This window comes from Neofelis nebulosa, chromosome 4, assembly GCF_028018385.1.
Source record: "Neofelis nebulosa isolate mNeoNeb1 chromosome 4, mNeoNeb1.pri, whole genome shotgun sequence".
Lineage (NCBI taxonomy): Eukaryota > Metazoa > Chordata > Mammalia > Carnivora > Felidae > Neofelis > Neofelis nebulosa.
Window position 1 is genome coordinate 140,848,015 of NC_080785.1, and position 21,523 is coordinate 140,869,537.

Consider the following 21,523-nt stretch of genomic DNA (forward strand, 5'->3'; position numbering starts at 1 on the left):
ACCAGGGAGGCTAGACCGGGAACTGGCAAACTATATCCAAATCGATATACCATCCATGGCTGCTTTCGCTACAACGGCAGAGTTGAGTAGTTCCAAATAAGACTGTATATCCCCCAGGGCCCGAAATATTTACTATCAAAAAAAAAAAAAAAAAAAAAAGTGCCAACCTCTGGGCTAGATAACCAAGCTCAGGAGCCAAGCCAGTTAAAGGCAAAAGAGGTCCTCCAACCACCATTGCCGCCTGTCAACAGGATGTTTTAGCCACTGCCCAAATGGCTTTTCCTCTGTCCCTGTGTCTTCACAATATGAGCAACAAACAGATCCAAAGTCCGAGGCAGATGTATGTAACTAGTGGCGTCCAGGTCAATGCCCCTGTATTAGCTGCAAGGGAAGCTGGAAACCCGAACATCAGACAGACCTTTCTTCCACTACGACTCAGAGCCGACAAGGCCCAAACCAGAAAGGGATTTCAGACAGCAGACAGCAGAACACACAGGATGGGAGTGCTATGTGTAGTGTGGACAAAGCCGTCAACCACAGCCCAACTGGGTAGTTTTTACTTTCTGTGGTTCAACCCAAACACGGGGTTTTCTGCCAATTTGACCAATAAGAGGTGTTAATCGCTGTGAATATTTGCTAAACCCAGGCTTCCATTTGTTGACTTTTATCTTCAGTTTGCCCTTATATCACTGAAAGTATACTTTTACCCCTGGTCTAGACATGCTTTGATTTTTTTTTAAATGCTCTTAGTTGGGTAGGAGGAAAAGTAAGAACCAAAGCTTGGGAGTCTCTTCAGTTGTGTGCATTTATGAAGCTAATTTTAAAAGACAAAGCAAACCAGGCAACCCTAATATTCTAACAACTCCCTAGCAGCAAATGGGTTCTGTCAATCATAGGGCAACACCTTCTCTCATTGTATTGACTTTAAGACAAATGAGTATCTTGCCTTTCCAAAGTAGGAGGCAAAAGTTCTAGCAATCTAACGCGGACACGTAATGAAAGATAAAATGAAGAGAGGGTAGTATTTTCAATGATTATCACATTAAAAACAGCACCTTTAGGGGTGATCGGGTGGCTCAGTCAGTTAAGCTCTCTACTTCAGCTCGAATCATGATCTCATGGTTTGTGAGTTCGAGCCCCGTATCAGACTCTCTGCTGTCAGCACAGAACCTGCTTTGGATCCTGTCTCCCTCTCTCTCTCTCTGCCCCTCTCCCGCCCACACGCACACGCTTTCTCTCTGTCTCAAAAATAAACATTAAAAAAATAGCTCCTTTCGGGGCAACTGGGTGTCTCAGTCACATAAGCGTCCAACTCTTGATTTCAGCTCAAGTCGTATCTCACAGTCGTGAGATGGAGCACAGAGCTGGGCTCCACACTGGGCACAGAGCCTGCTTGAGATTCTCTCTCCCTCTCCTTCTGCCCCTCCCCCACTTGTGCACAAGCACACACACATTCCTGCTCTCTTGCTTTAAAAAAAAAAAAAAAATAGTTCCTTTAACTCGATAAGGTTCCATAAATGTTAGATGTCGTGGAACATATTCCTAGCATGTGGACTTGCATCCAGGATTTCTAACGCAAAGCTTCCTTCCAGTTAACAAAAGCCAGACAATTACCAATTGGAATGGAGGTGGAACGACTGATGGGATTTGGGGAGGCAAGTGCGAGGCGCACATCCTTAGGGCTGAAACTAAATCCTGCAAGAGCCAAGTTCAAGGCCCTTCAAAACTAGAGGCATCTCCCCAACTACACCAAAAACCCACGCGCTCCTGAATTCCCTGCAACATTGTTTAGTTCTTCCCCGAGATGACTCTTAGTTCTTGCTCATCTCCTCACCGTTGAAACACTAGGGTTGTGTATTGGCTATCCCCTCTTTGCAAATGGAGCTCCCACTTACCAGAAGCCACATCAATTTCATCGGGAAGGTTTCACGCCACACATAAAAATAAAACCAAGGCTTGCGGGAGATGACGTTGGAAAGCTAGAGCTCAAAAGTTTACTTCGGCACCTCTGCCAAAAACGATTTTCCAGGTCTGAATAGAGGCCTGACACAGTAGATGACACCTCTTTATCAGCTCCAAGAACTCCAGGGGACGTAATTAGCACCCAATTAGTTATTAATAACTTAATATTCACACATCTGCTCGAACTCTGTAGGTGCGCAGTATAATTTAAACATGAGCATGATCATCCCCTGCTAGGGTAGGTGCCATATACATAATGGATTGGATTCCACAGAGCCCGATAGGGGGAAAAACTGGAAGCCTCATCTGTTCCTTTCTGTAGGGTGTAAACGGGTCAACTCAAACCAAAGGGTATCCCAGTCCATCTGGAAGAGTTGAATAAAACCTATTATACAACCAAACTGACAGTGTAACAAGCATTAGCCGACTATATGCAATCATTGCACTAGCTCAGATGCCTTAAAATGCCTCTAAAAGAACTAGCGTATCAGTAATTATTATTTATTAAGCCATTATTACACACCAGGCACTGCTCTGATCACTGTAAACATATCTATTACTTCACTTTTATTTCATTTACCCCTCACAGCCACCCTGTGAGATTACTGCCCACCATTTTACAAATGGGAAAATGGAGGCACACGTTCACATCACCTGCCAAAGATCACAAAACTACGTGTGGCATGGCTATGATGCAAACTCAGTCCTGTCGGCATGACAAAACCTTTGCTTTTAACCACCAAGCTAGAGTTAATCACTTTCCTCCAAGGCCTGTACCAAAAACCCTCCACATCATTGGGATTACACAAGGCTAAGAGGGGGTCCTAAGCACTTCGGTTTGCTGCCTTCACAGAAGGCCTAGGTGGAGTCTCGTTTTCATGAGCACTGTGAAATCAGATGAGCGACTTCACCTCGAGCTTTTAAAATCTGACTCATATTTCTTTTATCTATAGGCACAAAAAGACCTTTCCTACCACTCCCTCATTTACCCACCTCCAACACCAAACATCTCACTCTTTAGTTACCAAAGTCCCCTCATCCAGAGACAAGAAATAGATAAACTCCCATATGGAATTCAGAAACACGATGCAATTTCATGCCCATCGTTTCAAGGATGGTCCAGTCTCTCGCTGCCAGGGTGAGGACGAGAAAAATAGGACGGAGATACGGGAGGGGACCTCTGATCACAAAATAGATGTTTCTACAAGGTCTCTGAACAACCCTAGCTGCTGACTATACCCAAGCTACCCAACACAAGCATTTTAAAACACTAGTCAGGGCAGGATTATGTTCTTCCCCCAAATCTGCCTGGAATGTCTATCTTGCACAGTCTGGAGCTACTGCCTTTCCAACGCTCTACCGTGCTTACCAAGGAAATTTCCCCTTCAGACTAATTAATGTCAAAGTACAGTGCAGGCCTCACTGTTTTTAGTTTGGTGAAATGCTGAATATTCATGTTATTTCACAGACACCACAAGGCCACACCTAACTAATAAGTATGGTATCTTCCTTCCAAGCTCCAATGAGAATAGGGTATCTTTCAAAGATCAAGGGAACAACAGGCAGGTGTGAATACCCATGGACATCTTGACACGTTTATGAAACAGGAAGGTTATCGAAAATATGGGGCTTACTATTCTGAAAGAAAGCTAAGAACATTTCATAAGCAAAGTGTGCAAGCAAAAGCTATCCAAAACACTAGGGACAAATACTGCCTGAGATTTCCGAGGAATTTATTTTAGGAAAGTAGGCCAAGTGTTGGGATTTAGTTAGAAGGATTTTCATCACAGAACTCATTATAATATCTAAAACTGTAAGCACCCTATATTTAACAATAAAGAAATAGTTAAATAAAATCATGGTACAAGCATTAAACTAAACACTTCTCAATGGTCAATTCTAAAGGTTTTAGAAGAGTAATAGCCTAAAACACGTAAAATGAATACTTCAATGAAAAGGGCACATTACAGCAGAATACAATTTTCATCAAAAAAAAAAAAATCTAAGACAAGTATATACAAAAATGCACTAAGGTATTCAAAGTAACTAACTCAGAAGCATGTTTATATTACCTGTGTTTGTTACAATGAACACATGTGGCTTTTATATTAGGAAAAGCTTTTTTGGAGATACCTTACCCTAGCTCCCTTTTTTATCTCTAAGTCTGGAAAATTTCCAACAAACACAAAGACCCCACAGAGAAGCCGCAATCCCATACACGATGCCCAAGCTTCCAAATGCCTGTTTTTTTTTGTTTATTTTTAAAGTTTGTTTATTTATTGAGAGAGAGAGAGAGAGAGAGAGAGAGCGCACTTGTCTGTCCAAGCAGGTTCCATGCTGTCATCACAGAACCCAACACAGGGCTCGATCTCACAAACCATGAGATCAGGACCTGAGCCAAAATCAAGAGTTGTACATTTAACCAACTGAGCCAACCAGGTGTCCCTCCAAATGCCTAGTTTTTACTTGTTAATTCATTTGAATCAGGATCCAGATAAGGTCCACACAGAGCTTGACCAGTATATCTTTTAAAATCTTTATGGTTTTCCTCTTCCTCTCTATTTCCCCCTTGCAATTTACTCATTCAAAAATCCAGACCTTTGGTCAGTCTGGAATTTGCCTTTTGTATTCCTATGGTGCTGTTCACCACGTTTTCCAGCCAGACCTCTGTAATGCCTTTAAATTGGTGGTTGGACAGTGCTCACTTCAGCAACACATATACTAAAATTGGAATGATAGAAGATTGTCATGGCCCCTGCACAGGGATGACAGGCAAATTTGTGAAGTGTTCCATGCTTCTTATATAGTTTAGGGAAAAAAAATGGATATTTGGACACTTGAACAGCCTTATGTGGGGTTTTTCTAGGGGGAGGAGTGGAAGGTAGAAGGGAGTAGGGTGTTGCAAGACTATTTCCTAAGAGGTAATGTGTTCTATCACTGGAGGCTCAAGATACCTGGTCGTCTTTTTGTGATAGGATTAACTCACTGTTAATGCCCATGCCTACATTTGGCAATTAATTCATTAGTGGATGCAAAATGGCAGTCCTCCACTTCGCTTTCGTTGTTACAATAATTTCATAAAGGAGAAACTTCTGAGATGCCTGGGTTGCTCAGTCAGTTACGTGCCACACTCTTGATTTCAGCTCAGGTTATGATCTTATCGTTCAGGAGATATAGCCCCAAACTAGGTTTAGCACTGAGTGTGGAACCTGCTTGGGATTCTCTCCCTGCCTGTCCCCTACTCGTAGGTTCTCTCACTCTCTCTCTCTTAAAAAAAAAAAAATTAAAATTAATAAAGAAAAACTTCCACCCATCTGCTCCCTGGCTACTCAGGATCAAAAGCTACTCTTAATTTTTAAATACATACATGCTTGTAGATTTAAGCTTCCACTACGTATAGAATAACCAGAAGCCACAAGCAAAAGCCTCCTTATTTTCCAGCCAGATCTGGAGCTCAAGAGTTCCCCAGGTCAGGAAGGGCCCGATCCGTACAAAGTGCAGCAAGGCCAACACAGTGGAGCCTCCAGAGAGCTCAGACCGCCCTTTACCCGGCAGCGCCCTTGGCACAGGGGCACCTGTCGTGGGAGTGGCAGGCCACCTCACTGCGCATGCCCAGGTTACTTTCCCAACGCCAGCGGAGGGCCGCGGGCTGTCCCCAAACCCGAAGCGGGCATCAGGGAACTGAACCGAAGTTCCCCCGAGGCCGGCCAAGGAAAGTCCTCACACCAGGCAGCAAAGCGGAGAGAACTGACAAACTGTGCAGGAGAAAAATGGAATCAACAGTCTGAACTCAATTTAACGATGGCTTTACAAATTGGAAGGCTGACGGCCCGAGGCGGAGAAAGGCACACACCACAGCACGGGGTCAGGGTCTGTGGCTGGTGGGCAGCTCTGTGGCTGCGAAACAAAACAAAACAAAACAAAAAAAAAAAAACGGCCAGAAGAGCCGATTTAATAACTCAGGGTCGGCACTTGGGCTTCTGCCTGGGCCTTTGATTTTTATAAACTAACAATCCAGGCGAGTGGAGAGTGCGGAAGCAAGTCCGCAGGTAAGCCTTGCATGGCCCCGCCGGTCACTGCGCCAGATTTCCCTCTGGGGCTTCCAGATGGGGAGGCTGGGAAGACCTCCTTACTGCCGGCAAGGTCTCCTCAGAATGCATTCAGTAGCTAAATGTGCACTGGCCCACGGGAAAGAGACCTGGACTATTAAATATAAATGCAAAACAAAATTAGACCCATCCATTCTAAATCTCAGATCTCTGTAGCAGGAAAGGTTTACTCCCTGCTTTTAATTTTTCTAAAAGGCATAAGCACTGAAATTACCACTCATGACCAAGCACCTAGATTTGGGTACCACCCTTCCCCAAACCAAACAAAGAAATTACTTTTGTTTCTTAATCCCTGTCAGATTTCATGAGGCATCTGTTGACACTTCTAAACCCGGATTAAGTTTCTATATAAGTACTCCTGGCCCAGCTTTTAAACAGAACCACAAACCCATCTGCAGTGGTGCAAAACACAGAAGCTGATAAGCTTTAAATGAATTGGAAACATTTACCTAAATGAGAGTCAGGACTAACTCAGGGATTTTCCTTTAAAAAATACATTAATAAAGAAAGCAAGGGGAAATGAACGTTTGTAAAATTTCTCTCCCCCACATTAATAAAAATAATCACTGCCTAACAAACTACTCACGCCACAGCTGTAGTCCACAGGATAACCATGTGCCGTGGCTTCTTGCTTTCCTTTGGTTTCCATTTTGTCCCACTTCTATGAGCGCCCTTGGACACAAGGGATTTCAGCTATTTCTGGTCACTGCTGTATCTCCAACACCAAGAACAATGCTTTACGGTAGGTGTTCTGTATCTATTTGAAGGAGGAAAGTAATTCCATTCATTCCACTAGAACCAGGGGTATTTCAGAGCCAACAGGTTACTCCAAGGAGACGACCAAACAGTTAAGCTTCAGATCCTTCTCTGTAAATATGCCCCTAATTGCACCTCATCAGACAACAACCTGCTTGGACCTCCTCCCGTCAAAGCTAGCAGAGCACCCCCCTTATTTCCCCACCTCTCCATAGCAAGCTCTTTGGAAACCCCCAAACACTGAGGGACACCACGCAATCCATTAACCTCTCCTCTGATCCACAAAGACCTTCCCATTTAAAGCAGTGAAGGGAGAGAAAAGAAACTCCAAACACTGGGTTCCTGTTCATTCCAGATCCATTATATTCTGAAAGTGAACTAGGAAGAAACCAGACGAGACATGAAATATCCCAAAGCAAATGGACCTTGAATACATCATTGCACTGCCTTTCAAATAACTACCGTCTGTTGTTAGCCTTCATTTCCTTAAAACCTGAAAGCCCATAGTGCAGGATGAGTGAAGAGGCAGGCTGTTTACCGGCAAAACTCAGGCTCTGGATCAAAAAGCTCAGACGTGGGCTAGCCACAGGAATATAAACAGGTAACCTCTCCTCTGGGACTCATTTACCTCATCTGTTAAGTGGAATGATAACAGGAGCTCCCTTTGGGAATTGTAAGGGAATCAAATATGGTAATGCACAAAACATACTTGGCACAGGGTCTGAGCTTTCAAATATGCTCTACAAGTTGTGATCATGAGGAGGAAGAGAATGATGAAGACAAAGAGAATGACGACCACAGTGACGGTCATGCTGACGATGATCAACTTACAGTACACGATGAAGAGATACAGCCCATTTTAGTGTTGGAAATACAGTCATATCACACACCCCATGTTCTACTCTGAGTTCTCCAGAGGGTAGCTTTCATTTTGGGCAAGTGGCAAGACAGTGATGGCTGTCCCTTGTCCACCAACCACATCAGCTTCATTTCCTCCACTAAGGCTGCTATGAATTTTCATGTTCACATAAAGTGCTCAACCAGAAACGAAGCTGTCAACAGTGGACAACTGGGCAGGACTCTCTGAGAGGGCAGACAGAGGGAGAGAGACGTCCATACGGGTTAGCGGGTGGTAAGAGTTCAAAGAAGAAGGAATGCACTGAAAGTCTCCAGTGGAATGCAAACCCAATTAAAGACAGACATGGCATCTGTAATGCTTTGAAGGGTATCCCTCCACGCCTACCCGGTGCCTGGTACGTGCCAAGTTTTTACTGAACAAAAAAACAGAGAAGGATGCAACAGACCAGTATATCACCCAGTTTCCTGGAAAGCAAAGCGGCAGCTCTTGAGACTGCTGAGCATCTGGCATTCTGCACTGGTGTTTGTGTCAGCTAGAAGAAATCTAGAGCTTTAGGTTATAGTAGGGGGCTAAAGAGTGACCCTTGACTCCCCCCTCCAAAAGAGAGAAAGTCTACGTCCTAATGCCCAGAACTTGAGAACACCACGTTGTATGGTCAAGAGCAAACACTCCTTTACAAGCCTCGGTGTGATTAAGTTAAGGATTCTAACAGGAGATATTGATCCTCGATGATCCAGGTGAGTTCTAAATCCAGCGACAAGTATCCTTAGGAGAGTGAGGCCAAGGGGAGATTTGACAGGCAGAAGAGGCAGAGGCAGCTCGACCACCGGACAGAGATGGAGTCACAGGGTCCAGGGATACCGATAGCCACCAGAAGGAAAAAGAGGTAAAGAATAGATTCTCCTTTTAAGTTTGACGTTTTGCTGTGGCACCCCTAGGAAACTAATACAGCTTCTGCACTCACAGGTAAGTACACATCCAGGTAACACACTTGAGTCATCATCTTCTCCTTCTTAAGTGGTCCCAAAGCCACAAATAGGACAGGCAGGTGCCAGGTAAGAAGCCATGTCAGAAAGTGACAAAGCAACGGTGTAGTTCAAGGAGGTTGGGCCAAGGCAAAAAAAATGCAAGGACAGGGCACCTGGATGGCTCAGTCGGAAGAGCGTGTGACTCTTGATTTCGAGGTCATAAATTTGAGCCCCGCATTGGGTGTAGAGATCACTAAAAGATAATAAACTTTAAAAAAACACAAGGACAGTATAGCACAAATACCAGGTGTTAAGGAACAACATGCATGTCCACTCTAAATAAGATTGCCTAATATTTGAAGTTGACAAATCACACATATATTTAAGTTACACATATATATGTTACACATATGTAATTTTTAAAAAATTATCTGCATCTTTGCAAGCAAACAAAATCTCAGAAGACAGCATCATACGATTTGATCTAGAACTTTATCAATCTACTACAAACTACAACCTCCTGGAGACCATCAGAGTTCCCTCACTTCCTACCGGTGGGCTCACCTCTAGGGCAAGGTTTCTCAAAACGGAATTAGAAGAACAGTACAGTCCTCTCAAAAGTCAAAAGTTCAAGATTTGTTTTTATTTCTATGAATAACTAAAAATAAAATATTCCCAATACAAACCAGGCAAAAAACCTGATAACTGGCAGTCAAAAGACACTTTCATGCAACAAAACTGAAATATCTTGTGTTTGTGGGGCCTGGATAAATTCACAGAGTTCTTGCAAGATGCTTCTCCCTTTGATAAGATGTCTATACATAAATTTGAGAAACACTGGTCTTTGGTACAGTGCTGACATTTTGCTCAGCGTAACAGAAAGAAAATAATGACATACAAATATTGACTTGAATATCCTTCATCTTGAATACAAAAAACATCAGCTATCCGTTCCATAACAGTATCTGAAGAGAATTAGTAATCAGATGCCGCTCTTCCCTCAGCCTTTTCAGTTGGTTCTAAGGCCTCAAAGGGCCAGGCTATGTGAATATCTGGAAATAATAACTCGGTACCACAACTTTGAAAATAGGAGCTAAAGGTTTGACAAATTTAAGTCCAACAAACGCCCTTCTAAAAAAGCAAGCAGGAATGTTTTCTTTAAATTATGTCCTTAAAATTCCACAAGACTGAGTCACAGCTCCAAGTGATAATCTGAAATCTGATTATGATGCAGAGATTACACACAGTTCTCTTAACGAGATTATTCCAGTCTAAATAAATAATAATTCACAGACTTGAATGATAAGATGGCTATCGTCACTTATCACCATCAGCTAGGCAGGCAGATCCTCAAAGGGCTGGGCTGTGTTCCTGTGCAGTTTTCTCTATCGGGTGACCAGCACAGTTTCAGACGTGACTGACATCTTTGTGGCGTAGGGCCAACAATGATAAACTCACACACAGAAATGCTGAGGAAGAGGCAGGGCAGAGCCGGGTCAATTCCTAAGAAATCTCAAGTTCCACAGGTGTGTGCTCCAAGATCACAAAGAGCTTCATTTCCTTCAGAAACTGAAACCGGAACAAGGCGCCAAAGGAACAGGAAGTGTTCGACCGGATGCATGTCGCTCTAGCTTTGGCACTGAGAAAGTCACAGAAAATTCCCTGGCCTCCATTTTCTTCCCTGAAATACAGCCCTCACCAGTGTGCCTGGCCCACAACGAGTCCTCTGCATGGATTTCTGTCTTCATTCCACCCTCTCAGCAACCTTATGAGGTCAGTGCTACTATTATCCTCATTTTCCAGATGAGAAAATTAACTGAACTTCAAGTAACGTGCCCAACGTCGTTCTGGCACTAAGTAGTTAGTGCCAAAGCCAGAATTCAAATTCTGGTCTGAGCTAGAACATGAAACAACTAACGAACTTCACAAGAGATAAGAAAATGACAAAAATGATCCTGTAACACCAGACCATCTGGGTGATGGCAGAAATTTTTAAAAAGTGTTTTTATGACTTAAAATACTTGATACTAACATGAAAGTGTGTTAGTCCCCAAACTGTACAGAGACCAGTGGCTGGAAGGTGGCCCTGCCTCCCCCACAGTAACAAGCCATGTGGCCGAGAAGCCACCCTATACTGAACAGCATTTTGATCTAGGATTTCAGTAAAGATTCAGTGGAGATTTAATCAACTGACCCAGTGTACAAGGTTGGAATGAACAGATCACACAGTAGATCAAAGAAACCAAATTCCAAACATCCAGTGAGGTGGAGCCGGACTAAAAGCAACAACACGAGATTTTACCATGTAAAATATGAGACTCAGATTAACCACCAAGTACATACAATGCAGGACCAGGGAGACACCAGACGGTTCCATCGGAAATAATTTGGAACAGACGTTTATACCAGCATTATTCATAATATCCAAAAAATGGAAATGACTCCCATGTCTATCAAGTGATGAATGCATAAACATAATGTGGTATATTCATAAGTGAACTATTCTTATTTGTCCATAAAAAGGAATGAAGTTCTGATACATAGACGATGAATGAAGCTTGAAAGCATTATGCTAAGTGAAAGAAGCCAGTCACAAAAGGCCACATGTTGTATGATTTCATTTCTAGGAAGTGTCCAGAATGGGAAAACTTAAAAAAAGAGTAAGCAGATTAGTAATGCCTGGGGCTAGGGAGAGTTGAGGGGAAACGGGGAGGTTTCTGTTATCGGTATAGAGTTTCTTTTGAGGGTGCTGAAAACGTTCTAACATTGATTCTTATAATGGTTGCACAGCTCTGTGGATATTAGATGGGTGAAATGTATGGTATATGAATCTATCTCAATAAAGCTGTTCCCCAAAACAAAAAGAAAACATCTAGAGCATTTAGTTGCCTGTATGTTTAGTGTTTATTTATTTTTGAGAGAGAGACACACAACACAAGTGGGTAAGGGGCAGAGAGAGAGGGAGACACAGAATCCGAAGCAGGCTCCAGGCTCTGATCTGTCAGCACAGAGCTCGACGCAGGGCTTGAACCCATGAACCGCAAGATCATGACCTGAGCCAAAGTCAGACGCTTAACCGGCCGAGCCACCCAGGCGCCCCATAGTTGCCTGTATGTTTAAACAGAGATAGCAATATAGATATATCCTGCTTTTTAGAAGTTGGCCTTACACCACTTTGCTCTCAAAAGAGACCTGCATTAGTACCTATTTTTACTAACCGAAAGAAATCCAGAGAGGATTTTCACTTTTATAAAAAAAGAAAAAGGTGAAAAGCGAAAATAGCATTCAGAGTCTATTCTGCAGCAAGCCTTACGGAGGCTGAAGAGCGGCCCCACCAAGCTCTTCCCTGAACTACACTCAGCAACTCAGCATCAAACCGCCATAGCTTTGAAATGCGTCTGCGAGCATCTGTGCTTTCTCTCGATTTATTCTGTGCATCCATTAGCAAGATGTGTCCTAAAGTATCAGAAAAACCTAAGATAATTTTTGGGGGGTCTGGGAATGCTCAAAAAATTTTCCACATAATTAATGACAATTGCTTCTTGGCTTTATGCCATGTCAGCTTACCAAAGGTTCCTCTGAGTACCTGACTTTGGGAAAGCAGGAGAATCTTGTATACCGTAATTCTAGGAAAACGATCTGACCTTCAGATTGGCTCAAAATAAGGAAGAACAAGGAAAGAGTCTGCCAACACGGGGCATCTGGGTGGCTCAACTGGTTAAGTGGCAGACTTGGGCTCAGGTCATGATCTCATGGTTTGTGTGTTCGAGCCCCACATGGGTCTCTACTCGGACAGCTGTCTCCCTCTCTCTCTGCCCCTTTCCCACTCTCTCTCTCAAAAATAAATGAACATTAAAAATAAAAAACAAAAAAAAAAGAAGAAAAAAAGTTTGCCAACGTGAAGTAGTGAGCTCTTTAGTGCTGGAAGCATTCAAGCAGAGACCACCTGACTTTTTCGTGAAGAAAACAACCAAAGGGACTTATTTCACCTGTGGGATAAAAGTTCAAAAAGACTTTCTCTAAGATACTAAAATGCTCATATTTGTCACAGATGACAGTTAAGTAACTGAAAAATTTATCATTGCATTGGGATATGTATGAGAGCACAAAATGTGGCAGTAGGTTCCCTGCAATCAAATCCATTCTCTACCATTTCATAAAATGCCCTTAGGGAAGCCATCAGCACAAGATTCAGCTTTTTGTCTTGTATAATGGAGTCAGTAATAATAACATAAATCAATACTTTACAGCCTAATTGGTAAGATTCAACAACAAAATGATGAGGCCCTCCTCATTGGATCTCATTGGACTCTTGGCTCTTACTAGCCAAAGCCATAGCATCTCAGCATTTTTAGTGACACCACATGGAACAGAAAATAGTAACTTCCAACTAAAACTAAAATACCACCCAGTAGCTTTCGTTCACTGATCAAAAGGGGCAGGACCCAGGGCGCCTCGGTGGCTCAGTCGGTTGAGCGTCCGATTTCATCTCAGGTCATGATCTCATGGTTCATGGGTTTAAGCCCCGCGTCAGGCTCTCTGCTGACAGCTCAGAGCCTGGAGCCTGCTTTGGATTCGGTGTCTCCCTCTCTCTCTGCCCCTCCCCTGCTCGCACTCTGTCTCTCTCTCTCTCTCAAAAATGAGTATTAAAAAAAAGGGGTGGGCGTGCAGGACCCTCTCCCAAACAGAGACCCCAGCATATACATTGTTGCCAATAAATATCCAAAACTTCCAAGAAATGTCAGTGCTATTTTCATAGCTTTGTGAAGGTATAGTACAATATTGGACAGTAGGACCCTCCCAAGAAAAAACTAATACGCTTCAAAGTTCTGAACTTGCTAAATTAACACAATACAACTTTAGGGATATCCCACCTTACTTACCCTTCATTCTCCTAGCTGACAGCTTGTTTTTCCACCAACTCCCTTTGCTGGATGTTATTTTAACATCAAGAATAGAAGTCCCATGCCACCAAATCATGCTTGTAATATGGCTGTTTGACAGGCCCCAACGAGTGGAAGTTAAGTCTTCATTACATGCTCACAAAGTCCATATGTGTATTTTACAAGGTCTCAGCTCTCCTTCGAACCTTGTCTATTATAAATACAGGCTTTAGATATATTCTCACTTTGAGATCACTTACATCGTTGACTATTTGCAGGGCAAACGAATGCAATCAAACACTAAAGCTTCAAGGAGATTAGAGAACTGCCAAGGTCTGAACTATATCAACAGCTTGAAATCAGCTCATTCAACAGTGCGTTGACAGTATTACACCCGCAAAACAAACACGGAAATGGTGCGCGTGTCAGGTACGGCATCACATTCCAGCAGTTTGTACCTGAGACTTACAGGGAAACATCCTGTCATCAGAGTTGTTCCAAGAGGACAGTCACTGGCTTCCTTCTCAGACAGTTCACCTTTTGACAAATGCTTCTCCGAATACATAGGGAGCTCACGGAAGAAAGGTGGAAACTCCCAAACATCTCCAGCATGGGGGTCAAGAAGAAACCTTCTGCCTTGCAATCTGTGCTTTAAAAAGAAAGATCTGGGAGCGCCTGGCTGGCTCAGCGGGTTAAGCATCTGACTCAAGTCATGACCCCACAGTTCGTGGGATCAAGCCTCAGGTTGGGCTCTGCACTGACAGCAAAGAGCCTGCTTAGGATTCTCTCTCTCTCTCTCTCTCTCTCTCTCCTTCTCCCTCTGCCCCTCTCCCACTCACATTCTCTCTTTCTCAAAATAAACATTTTTTCAAAGAAATAACTGAAGACTCCCTCCCTCTCTCTTTGCCCCTCTCCCAACTCATTCTCTCTCTCTCACCCTGTGCCCCTCTCCCAGCTCATTCTTTTTCTCTCTCTCCCTCTGCCCCTCTCCCCACTCATTCTCTCTCAAATAAAAAAAAATAAGATGTCTTTAAAAATAATAAATAAATAAATAAATAAATAAATAAATAAAACAGAAAAATTTAGTCTAAAACTTTATTTTCCTGCAGAAAAGTCATTTGACAATAACCCAGCACACTTTCATATAAAAACACTTGACAAATGAGTAAAAAGGAACTTCTTCAACCTAATAATAAAGGGCGTCTAAAAAACCCAAAAGCTGACATCACCATCACTGGTAAAAGACTATCCGTCTTCCCAATAACATCAAGAACAGGGTAAGGGTGTCTGCTCTCACCACTTCTGTTCTGGGGACCACTTCTGTCCACTTCTACATTGGAGGTTCTAACCAGGGCAATTAAGTAATAAAAAGAAATAAAAGGCATCCAGATTTCAAAAGAAAAAGTAAAACTACCTCTGTTTGCAGATGTCATGATCTGGTATATAGAAAATTCTTAGGAATCCATCAAAAAACCTACATGAGCTAAAAATTCAGAGTTGAAGTTCGTCAAGGTGGCAGGATACAAAATGAATATACAAAAATCAATCATATTTCTATATGTTAGCAATGAACAATCCAAGAATGAAATTAAAATTTGTGTTTCACATCAGCTTTGTCTCAAGTAAATTCCAGATCTCTGACCTATACGCTGGGAAATTATAGTCATTCCAATGATGTTCATTTCTGGCTCTCAGAAAACTATATCAATTTAAGTATCTCAATTGCTCTTTAAGCACTTAAAGTCACATTTGTTCATTTGATAAATACTTATCAAGTGCTACTTATATCCCAAGCTTTAGAGAAATGGCAGTGTATAAAAATATTCCCTACTGCCTCCCTCCATGAAACTCACATTCTGGTTAGGCATACGAGACAATAAACAGGAACAAAAAACCAATGACTTCTGATGCTATTATTTCACAACAAGTAACACAAAGAAGAGAGGTGGAGGCTAATGGGAAGGTGGGGTGTGCCTTAGATGCAGAGGCCAAGGAAGTCTCTCTGAGGTGGTAATATTCTAACAATAAACCAAAATCAAGAAGGAGCGTGGGGTGGGGGGTTGGTTTCTGTGTGGTTGGTTTCTATACAACTACAGAGCATATGTAAGAATCCTGGGCTGAAAACAACCTTAGCGTGTTCTCGAAACAGCCAGAGTGCAGGGCAAGCAAGGGGGCTCGGCCAAGGCCAGTCCCAGGCTGGGCGGGGGCAGTGGTGGGGGGGAGACAGGGGCCTAAATCGTGTGGGACCTTGCAGGCTAGGGTCCAGAGTGAAAGCTTTATCCTAATATGTGCTGGGAAGCCAGTGGTTAAGGGAAGGAAGGAGGAATGAAAGGAAGTGATAAGATGTGCTCACTCGGCTTCTTTGTGGAATAAATGGTCAGAAACGCTGAACGCAACACATGCTTGTGTCATCACCTGCTGTGTGAACGTGGGTACGTCACCCTACCTCTCTGAACCAATACCGATTATTATCTCAACTGCCTCCCAGATGACACATTTGAAAACTCTTTGCAAAATGGAATTTGCTGCTGAAAAGTGCAGCAAAATTATCATCATCCTTACTCAGGCCTTCCCTAACTGCTTAAAACAGAAGGAATTTCTTTCTCTAGAAACAAAGAGCACTTTTACACTTATCACTTTCCATTCAGTATTATGAGCATTATCTGTGTATCTGATCACTTCCTCTAGACAGTAGACTCAAATCTCACCTCTGCAGAATTGATCACTGCCTTTTACTGGCTTCCACTGTCCCCACTCCACACCACAATCAGAGCATCTACATCATTTTACTGCAATTGATTATCTACATGCCCATCTCTGTCACTAGATTATAAGTTCTCTGAAAAGAGTTTCCTTATCTTCTTCCTATCTATACTGCCAGTGCCCACATCACTGAAAACGGGGAAGCTTTGCATGTGTTTGCAATTTCCCTTTTCGCTACTGCTCAAAAATCTCAACATGTGAGTAAAATAAACACCCTTATAGAACTTAGACTATTTTCAAAAACAAGGGACTTAGGAAAACTTTGGCAACATGTATTTGTATATAACAAATGCAATTTTTAGAAAATAATATACTCACACACCAAACTCTGGGGGGATCTTTACATCTGGCAAAAAGTTGTCGCCCATTTTTTTTTTCCCACAGTGCAATTTCAAGGCAGTCAAACCAGAACCATTAACCTGGATTCCTCAACCCAGTAACAGTACCTGCCCCAAACAGTCTCAAGATTTGAATTAAGGAGATCCTCAAGACACATTTTCCTTTTTACTGAAATATTTTGGACAAATAAAATAAACTTAAGGCATACAAGATGGTAATTTTTTACATTTCTATACTGTAATATGATTACAATTAATAATTGTAGTGATAATTAACACCTCTACTACACTACTTATTCTTTTTTTAGTGGTGGGAGTAATTAAGTTCTAGTCTCTTAGCAAATTTGTTAATTATAATATGATATTGTCCATATCCACTACAGTGTGCATTAACTCTAAGGCTTATTTTCTACACAGTGTACGTCTGTACCCTTAAACACCTGCCCTAACCCTCCACACTCCCCCTTCATACTCTAGTGGCCACCATTTTACTCTCTGTTTTTATGAGTTTGCCTTACTCATTTAAAGTTTTTCATACTACAAAATGTAAAATTATCTTATTGAACACCAATGAATTAATTTGATTACATGTAGGCCCAGACAACTATTTTAAATCTAACGGTTCCCAAAAAGGGCTTATGATCCAAGTCTAATCCCTACTGCACAATATCCAATTTACCAAACTAATGCAAATTAAAATTAGTTTTCGTCTTTTTGATAAACACATAGAAGTACCTAATGACTCAAGGCAGAAGACGCAGAAAATCGGAAGTTCCTTTTTTCTTTCAAAGTTAAAATCTGAATTTCTATTTCCTCCTCTCCCTTCCAAAGAACTGGTTAAGAGGACTGGAGGGCAAGACAAAGCCTGCAGTCTGTTTCTTTAAGCTCTTCTGATCCTCTGTTCTGTGTGGGAATCAGTTTCCTACCTGAGATTACTAGTTTATCACTCTATCTACTGAAAAATTATGAACAACTTGTTCTGAGGGATATACAGCAGTGTGGAGTAAGCTGCTCGTATAACTTGTTAAGTTTTAGTCAGCTGACAGAGGAGTGGTTCTCAAAGTGTGGTCCAGGCCAGCAGTATCAACATCAATAGTAATCTGGTTAGAAATGTTCACGGGCCCCAACAGAGACCTAGTGAATCAGAACCTCTGGCGGGGAGGGCTCAGCAATCTGTGTTATAAGGAGTCCTAGATGATTCTGACAATTCTGATGAGCAAAGATTGAGAACTACTGTGCTATGCAGATTAAAAAATAGCCTTTCCATGGGCAAATGGGTGGCTCAGCTGGTTAAGTGTCTAACTTTGGCTCAGGTCATGATCTCACGGCTCAGGAGTTCGAGCCCTGCGTCGGGCTCTATTCTAACAGCTCAGAGCCTGGAGCCCTCTTCTGATTCTGCGTCTCCCTGTCTCTCTGCCCCTCCTCAACCTGCGCTTTCTCTCTTTCTCTCAAAATAAATAAATAAAGCAAAAAAACAAAAATAAATACAAATAGCCTCTCCGTAGAACTCACAGACTTTAAGGAAAATAATTGTGAAAACAGTTAAGTTTCAGTGAAGCCATATGCAAGATACAAGGGCCATAGCTGATGTTTTACATTATCTATAGAATCCTTTGCTCTTGATCTGGTTTGCAGAACTTCCTGGTTAAGTCCTTACCCACTCTGAAGGATACACAGAAATATCTAGAAAACAAAGCAGGGAAGCCAGGAGCACCTGGGTAGCTCAGTCAGTAAAGGGCCTGACTCTTAATTTCAGCTCAGGTCATGATCTCACAGTTCCTGAGATGGTTCCTGAGTTTGAGCCCCACACTGGGCTCTGCGCTGACAGCAAGGAGCCTGCTAAGAATTCTGTCTGTCTGTCTGTCTGTCTGTCTCTCTCTCTCTCTCTCTCAAAATAAATAAATAAACATTAAAAAAAAAAAACCAGCAAAGAAGGAACAACCTATAAGATAGCAGTATAATATGGTTAAAGGGCCGAATCAGAAAAAAGAAATGGCATGAGTTAACTTTCATGTACTTGGTTCTTAAAACTTCTGGATAAATACTTGTGTCCATAGACAAGTCGTTGATTTAATTTCCTTATACATAGTAGTACCCATGCTCTAAAGGCTATTACTTGTCAGGATGAGTAACGGAGATAAAGGTTTCGGGAATTTTTAGATTCCACATATAAGTGATGTCATACAGTACTTGTTTTTCTCTGTCTGATGTTATCTCATTTAGCATAACGTGTTCAAGGTCCATCCATGTTGTTACAAATGGCAGGATGTCCTCCTCCCTCATTAAGATACATTTTCTAAGCATCTGACAATTATTATACTACTTTGGGGAAAGGACGCTAATATTTCTTTCTACCCTTGTTGTCAAAGAAACTTGAGATGATAAATATTTTGAGCCATGTGAAACCACAAACACTGCAAAGCATGTCAACTGAACTGGAAAATTCCTTCAGCTTGAGCCAATCTTTAAAAAGATCCCCCAAAGAGCTCTTGAAAGAAAGACAGTAAACATTTTTTTCTGATTGGGGGTGGACGACAGGACAAAATATATGACTAAGAAAAAAACTTGCTATTAATAGTAAAGCATGGAATGCTAAAGTATTAACCAGGTATTAACCTAAAACACTGAAGAAAACTATGTATGTTTTATTTCTATATGGCTCTCCTGTTCATATAAAAAGGCAGAACACCATAAATACTGGACTTTGTTCATATTGAGTTAGCTCAAGTAAACTTCTTCAGAATGAAGATCATGCCAACCTCTCCATCTCAAAAAATGCCCCGGCCAACAACTCCATAAAAAAGATCTGGAATAGAGTGCAGGAAGCAAGCCTACAGTTCTCACCCCATCATTTCTTTCCCACCAATAAGATCATCCATTTAAAGCACACATCGAGCTGACCAATTCCCACTGCCCCGTGGCCAAGAAATACCACTTAAATGCACGCCTCAGTCACCAGCCCTACTCAGCATCTTTGGGCACACTACCGCAGCCTGAGTAATTTCTGCAATCCTATGATTTCCTGTCCATTACTTGAAATTGCTGTTCTCCATCCACCTTCCAACTGTTTTCCAACGTTTGGCTCCTGGCATGGTGGCTCCTTAGCAGCCCGACAGAACAGCTCCTGAAGGGAAAAGGAACCCAAGCCAAAGACAGGCACACTTACAACACTGGTCAACCTGGAGAGCCTCCAGAACAACTGAGATCCACCATTTATTATCACTTCACAAACTCCATGTGCCTTCAAAATAATCTACAGCAAACCATGACCCTTTTTATTTCTCTCTTACCAGAGACCACAAAAGTAATGTCAGTTGCAAGCTTTAAGAAGATATTGCTTTCCTGTCAATGAGTGGGGCTTGTAAGCAGCTTCGTTCACAAAGATCTCTCTGGATTACATCAAGGAGACCTTTTCACCTTTGAGGTTAAAACAAAGCAGCAATGCAGACAAAAAGCCAACAAAGCCATTTCATGGTAACCAAACTACCAGTGTCTGTCTGTCCTTCCTGTGCCCCTCTTTTATATAGAAAATATGTAAGTTACAGGTCTAATTTAGGCAATCTTGAAGTCTGTACACATGCGATGTGAACTACACAAAGGCACAAATGCCCATCTCCCAGTGTCCCTCCGCTTGCCCCTCAACGTCCCATATGGAGTCAATAAGAAGCAATATCGCTGTGAAAACAGTCAATGTTTCACTAAAAACTACCCTCGTTACCTACACCCTGGAGAACACAGGTGGCATGTTGGTTACAACACAACTTTGTTGGTGCATTAACCGTCAAAGATGCTTAGGAGCGATGAAACCCTGAGCAAGTTATCCAAGCTCTATGAGCTTCCTTCCTTCCTTGTAAAGTAGGAGTGATTCCTACCTTGCAGACATTTTGGGCAGAATAAACCAGACATTTCTTCATGCAGTACCTGGCACAGGGTCAGAGCTGGATCAATGGTAGCTATTCTCCCCACCCTTCCTCCCTCCACCTCCAAACTGCCTCAACTTAATGACACCTTTTTCCCAGATCCAAATAATTTACCATCACCATGGGCATTACATCATTAGAAGTTGATGGGGCAATGTTGCTAGAAAAAGAGAAAGTTAGGGGAGAGATAAGAGGGAGCAGGGGACAGCTGACGCTCCAGTCAGACAAAAGAACAAAACCATGAAACTCTGGTTACCTTTGCTCCTAGATGGGCACTCCAAAATTTCTCATAGCATGAAAGAAAATGCCAAAGAGGAAGTCATGGCTCAATGCTGACACCGGTGATAAATCTATCCATAAATCCTGGCTTATCTCAACTATCTAAACTGGAGGGCTAAGGTATGACCCCAAAAAACCTTGGCAGTGTTCCACTGTAGCTGGTGTTCTCTTCACACAGGAATGTTTGACCAAAGGGCAGAAAGATTTTCCTTTGGCTTAGTTTACAATGAAGCTGGAAAACATTAAACCGCACCTCATTTGACCTTAATAAACCCAGGACACGGGAGAACAGATTTATTCATTTCTCCCCAAGTTCTCCCATTGGATTTTTTCATATTTTAAACTTCTTTTAATGACTTTCTACCGCGTTCAGCATATCAAGAATCCTCCCATTGATAATTAAACACCTGCTAATTCCTACAAAGGCATTCTAAGATTAAAAAAAGTAAAAAGTCTGATGAATAAAACATCCCCTTTTATTCCACAGGGCTGAGTTCAAATAAAGGAAAATGGGTCATTAAATAAAACCTGTCAATTCTTTAAGGCTTGGTTGCTGCAAGTCAGTGACCATATTTATATTTAGATCACAATGAGGTGAAAGGTTATATATTAAAATATTTATTGCCCTAAGAATACTTAAAAAGAAGTTGCTCTGGTAAAGTCAGCACTCATGATGAAAAATAGAA

At 42.0% G+C, this 21,523-nt stretch overlaps 1 protein-coding gene and 1 non-coding gene across 5 annotated transcripts in view; one reads left to right on the top strand and one right to left on the bottom strand.

Moving 5' to 3' along the window:
• The window catches only part of PTPRG (protein tyrosine phosphatase receptor type G), a 718,534-nt gene that overhangs the window by 636,731 nt on the left and 60,280 nt on the right, over positions 1-21,523 (bottom strand). The gene's annotated exons all lie outside the window — the stretch shown is intronic.
• On the top strand, positions 4,660-4,762 carry LOC131511205 (U6 spliceosomal RNA). Its single transcript, XR_009261408.1, has one exon. It is a non-coding gene; the product is annotated as a U6 spliceosomal RNA (small nuclear RNA).